General features: G+C 46.2%; 1 protein-coding gene across 5 annotated transcripts in view; it reads right to left on the minus strand.

The window, feature by feature from the left end:
* ZNF536 (zinc finger protein 536) overlaps nt 1-6,000 on the minus strand; it is a 323,660-nt gene that overhangs the window by 316,316 nt on the left and 1,344 nt on the right. The window lies entirely within an intron of this gene.

Here is a 6,000-nt window from a genome sequence, read left to right on the forward strand (position 1 = left end):
AACAGATCTGTAGGGAGCAACTTTCCAGAGTGAAATAAAACAACACTAACACAAACTGTGGTATCACTGCACAAATGAAATGGAAGGGCAGCCCTACAGCCTAGCACAGCAATACCTCATGGGCACCAGGAGCAACTCGTGGATCAGCAGGGGCTGGGACTGCAGGGAAGTGATGCATGTGGCTGTGACCAAGTGGATGGTGGTACGTGGTAGGGACCCCTCCCAAACACCCATGAGTACAGCATGGCTCCCACCTGTCGCAAAGATCCGCAGTGACACTAACAGCATATCCCAAAGGCATAAAATGGAAAGTTTTTAATGATGTTTGCCATAACGTTAAGAAATAACATAAAGAAGCTGTAACAAAATTTGTATTAAGGCTGAGATCAGCTTATTAGGAAAGGAATGAGCAGGGCTGCCACTCATCCCTCTGCACTGTAGTGCTCTGACCAACCTGAGGCCAAAGGCTCCCTCAAATGCCCTGTGGCTGAGCTGGAGCCGCAGGCAGCTCCCCTGTGCCAGGCTCTCCCACATCGCTGTGCAGCCCACAGCAGGCAGCTCATACTCTTGTTTTCATTCTCCCTTGCTTCTCTTTTCTTGTCCAGAAAACTGAGACAGGCCCACATCCTCCAGAGCAGCCTTCCCCTGGCATTGTGGGAAGCCCACCTGGATAACCGCTGCCTGAACTTCGGAGCTGTGGAGCACAAAGAAACACCACCAACCTCTATCCTTACAACAAGAATTGGCTGCCCTTGGAAGTCTGAGATGCCACAGGTGGACAGCTGGACACCAACGCCTCGCAGAGCAGCCGGTGTCAAAGCAGCCAGCTCTGTTGCTTGCCCCATGCTACAGCAGTGCTATCTAAGCAACCAACATTATTTTCAGGCACTGCAACCCGCAGATTTCTCCATTCACATCCAGCCATGACGGGCAGCACTGCTTTTTTCATAGCATGACAAATACTTGTGAGGAATTACCTAGTTCTCCTTTCGGTTATTGGACTCTCAAATATTGCAATGCAAAATGTAGAAAAGATTGGATACTGAGACTGCTGTGGCTATTTTAGTTCTGTTTTCTTCATCTGTGTTTAAAAGATAGATTCTAACAAAATTGTTTGTCTTTAATACAGCCCAGCTTGACCTAAAGAACCCTTCTCTTTAAAAAACAACCTCGCATAGAGTGTTTAGATTAAGACCTCTAAAAAACTTCAAAATACTTTCAAGGCCCCATCTTGCAATTTTCAAAAAACAGACAACAAGGCTAATTGTAATTACTGCTCTATAATTCTTTTGCTTTTTTGAAGCATCTGGTTATCTAGTAAGATGCACCTGAAAATTAGAGCGAATTTAAATATAAGGGAAAGGTGCCAAATTCAGAATATTGGAAGCAGCTTCCCCCTGGGAGTGCATTCAGTCACAGAACTGGTGCAGTTGGGCAGAGGCAACCCAGATCCCTACCCTATTCCCATGCCTCTTTGCTCATCCTGATGGCTGCTACCTCTGAAAAGATACATCGGATCTCTGGCTCGGTGCTTGGCTTCCTTGCTTAACCTGCCAACAGGAGCAAAAATGTCACAGCAGTTATTGTGATCCACTCAGATGCAGACCAGCATCACTCATTTACTTCATGTTCAGCAACAAACACCATCAGATCATTACAATTTTCTCGTTTCTATCCAAGGTCAGATTCTGATCAGTGACTTACCCATAAAAAGTTTGTATGCTGTATTTGGCTGCGCAACTGGAAACCGGAACCCGCGTTTGTACAATAACCTTAAGATCATCCAATTAAGCACTACAGAATGATTTTGGCTTTGCATGTTTTCTTCCAGTAACCCATTCTTTTTTACTGTTCAGAGAATATCTGTGCCTGGAGTGTCATCGCTACAGAAATGTGGATTTTCATCTACGGCTGCCAGAAATAAGTTTTATTTGTGTTTCTTTAAAAAAAAAAAAAAAAAAAAAAAAGATGTAGTCTATTCTTTCGTCTATTTCCCTGAGCCCAAACTGCTTGCACCTCTGAAATAGATGTACAAAATGCCCGAAAGAAGACAGGGTAAAGAATAAGGCAAAAAATGCCAGGTGTAAATGAGAGAATGCAAAAATGCCTTTTCAGTACAGTCCTGCTTTTAGCAGTAACGAAGAGCGTACGCACATCTACTCATATCTGAGAGAAATTCAGAGATTAAAATTTAAATTTACTTACAAGTGCCATCAAAACACGCTAAATCAGAAGATAATAAAAGCTGTAGCTGTCCTTATTCAAACTGTAAAAATAAATCTATTTATGGCTTTCTCTTCAATTTTTTATAAAGTTCATCTAAAACCATGCATTTTATTTATTTATTTATTAAGGCAAAGCACTCCACAAACACCTGTGCAATTCAAAGTTAACTTTAAGCCAAAACATGACACAAAACGACTCCTACAGATTTTCCTTTGCCTGCTGAATCTTGTGCTTCCCAGGAATGAGCACAAACCCATTCCAGTGGGCTGCTGGATTTTCTATGTCTGTGCTAATGCAAACATCTCTGGCCACCTATGATTCCCATAGCGGGTAAACAACCACATGTGCCAGGTTTCTGTACTGAAAAATCACCATTCCCAATCTCAGCACTCCATTGCTGCAAGCAAAACAGTGGTCCTGATGTTGCAACTTCCAGGCTACTCTCTTCCGATAATGAATGGGTTGGGTTATTGGCCTCCAGCATGGACAAAAATATGACAATCAGCCTCTTCATTACATAAAAGTCTTCAGTGAAGACAGCACCAGACAACTTGCTGAGTATCAGAGAGCTCCAATACGTTCAGAAGTCAAAAAGCCCATAGAACAATTCCTTTTTCTTCACTACAATTGATAAAGACACAGTCAATTATTAAAAGTGTTTGAATACACTATTTCTGTCTCAGCAACTTGTATCTTCGGGAACTCATTTGCAAAAGGCAGCTTGAGCATGCAAATATTTTAGACGCGTTCCCTGCAAATGTAATAGAGGAACTAACCTTCCTTGCATCTGCAGCTGTTAATTGTCATCGTTTAAACAGCAAATGAAAACAAAGTTTAAGCTGGTTGCACTTAAAAAAAAAAAAAAATTAAATCATATTAAATTTCATTTACCTGCAGTGATACAAACTCAAAGTCACAAGCAAATCTGAGGACAGAGCAGAAAGGGAGAGTGTCCCCAGCTGCAGGCTGGATCAGCTGCACCAGGAGGATTCCCTTCCAGTGCAGGGGCTTAGACAGCAGCCGATTCTCCAAGCACTTGTTACCAACTGGAGACATTTTCTTCCTACGACATTCTGAAAACTTTAAACAACTCATTTATGATACTTCTGTTCAATAGATTAAAATTTTAATAGTGCATCCAATTAATTACAAAAGGAGAGCAGAAAGGGAAAAAAACAGAACAGAGCAGGACAAACACATCAAGCTATTTACAAGCATTTTTATAATGACGAGAAATCACAGAGCCCTCTTTAGCTGACCAACTTTCAAAAATAAAACAAAAGAAGAGGAAAGCTGAACACAGGGCCCCCATATCACAGCAGCCGGGCCCCCACAACTCCATCCCAAGTCAGTGGAAGTGCTCAGAGCTCAGCAGCTCACGCATCAGGCCCGCACTGCACAGGGGTGCACGAGCAGCCTGACGCGAGCGGGGTTTGGGGAAGGGGTTTGTTGCAACGAGGTTCCAAGCAATCTGTCAGAGAAGTGCTGCTACGTTTACGAATCGTAAAGCTAGCTACCTCTCATCTATGGGAGAAAAGTTAATTCATAGGGCTCATAGGGCTTGCATTTGTCAAGGAGCAGGACGTCAATGCTATCATTATCAGGCAAATCAGCCAGGCGTTTAATGGCAGAATCAGGAGACATTTGCTCTCCACTATCAGAATGACATCATAACTAAAGCAGCCCTGGGCGCGGGGGGGCAGCCGGCACGGCTCAGGCTGCACGCAGCCTTTGCTCCCGCTCCGCGTCCCCACGGGTCGCTGCTCCGGGCAGAGCCGCTGGCCGCCTCCGCTCACAACTTTGTCCCCACAGTATCTGAAAGCCCGGAATCTTGTCTTGCAAAATACTTCCGAGCCTGATCCAAACCTGCGATCCTGCACGCCAGCTCCTCGGATGGGAGCGGATGGCTTTCACGTATAATCTACAAATTCACTCTAAAAATCCCCGGCATTTTTAATTACTCCAGTAATCTTCATCCTCAGTGAAACAGGAGGGGAGAAACGCATTAAAAAACTCCTTGCCTCTATGATTTATGAAGTAACAGCTTAGTTAAGTAAGTCAGTTTTTCAGCATACGCGAACACACGCAATCTTTGAATATTCCCAAGTACTCCGTGAAGATCTGCGCGATGATCAGCAACACAACAGCAACGCACATCTCCCTTCACAGCAGTGTAATTATACAGCTCCAACACCACGCATCGCCAACTGCTCATCTATTTCCTTCCCAAAGCCCACCGCAGGTACGCAGGCACCGCACGAAGCCTCACCTTGCATGAGGACTGTGAGGGAAAAAGTTATGAAAGCAGACAGAAAACCTAAAATCCCTGAGGCTACAAAAAAATCCCGCTATTGAGAAATAACCCAAGAGACCACGTAGGGAATGTACAGCTTTCAGAAGCACTTCTCATCTTATTTGCACTTAACCTATTGATGTACTGATGCAGGTCACTTACTTTTCGGATATGTTTGAACCCCTTACAATCATGCAGATCGCCGCGGTTTTCACTTGGGCTTTTGGTTTTTTTTTTTTGGTTTTGTTTGTTTTTTTGCAAACAAGTTTCATTAAAAAAAAAAAAAAGAAAAAGAAAAAGAAAAAAAGATCCAATTATGCAAATCTGCTCCCGGATAGGTAGTGAATATTCAGCATGACGGTGATACTGTAATAGTTCAATGCAACGCACGGCACTGGGCAGATTTATGAGGCAACGTCACTACTACGCTCTGGTCCTCGCCGAAGCATCTTGAAGTTAATTAAAGCTGCAATGTCCACTTTTCCAGCCACCCTCCTCATTCAGGTTTACTATTTCAACATCAAACCAGCGAGGGGGCCTCCCCACTCTCTCCGTACATTTAAGCAGCCTTTCCCCAGTCAATGAACAATGAACAAAGATTTGAGTGATAGGGGAGGGGGGGTGGAGGGGGGGGGGAGAGAGGAAAAAAAAAAACCTCCGCAGGAATAATCAAATCCAGTTCAAACGAGTAAAAATATAGTTTCTAATATTAAACTAGAAAAGAAAACATTCTTCTCCGAGCAAACGTGCAGAGGCGCTTCGCCAACCCCTTCAGAAAGGCTCTAAAAGCAGCCAGTCCTTTTTATTTCGAGCAGTGAATGAGCCCAAACAAGGCTTCTAAACTTAATTATGACACTTAAAATAGTCTTTTTCCACATAAGCGGGGAGGCTCGCCGCCGCTATCTGTATCAAGCGGTCAGATCAGCTCAGCAAACACGGCCCCTGTTGGATTTATTTTAAACTGCACGGGGGGGCGGCGGCGGGGGGAGCGCAGCCCCGCGGAGCGCTCAGCCGGGCGGACGGCAGCCGCGCCCCGCGCCGCTCCTGCCCCGCACCGAGCCCCGCCGGCGGCCGGAGCGAACGGGGATGTGACGCGCCGCGTCCCCGCCTCGCGCCGGCGCCGGCTCCGGCCCGGCCCCAACAATGCCCCGCTCCCGCGGGCGGCGGCCGGAGCTCTCCCCGGCGGCCGGAGCCCTCCTCCCCGCCCCGCCGGCACCCGCCGCCCCGAGCCCCGCGGCCCGGCCGCCCCGAGTAACTTTTGGGCCGGAGCCCCTCGGGGCGGGAGCGCGGACCCTCCGAACGACGCGTAAATCTCCGCGACCTTCTATTTTGCGTTTAAAGTTCACGGGCGTCACCGCTGCCTCCAGCCCTCTCCCTCCCGCACACGCACGCACATATATTAATTATTTGCAAAACTGCAACAGATGGGCGCATTAAAATCTGGATTCTTTCCTACGCGGCATCAAAGAACCTCTCCTTGG

This window comes from Lagopus leucura, unplaced genomic scaffold (assembly GCF_019238085.1).
Source record: "Lagopus leucura isolate 7727_CA_CO unplaced genomic scaffold, USGS_WTPT01 Super-Scaffold_100017, whole genome shotgun sequence".
NCBI lineage: Eukaryota > Metazoa > Chordata > Aves > Galliformes > Phasianidae > Lagopus > Lagopus leucura.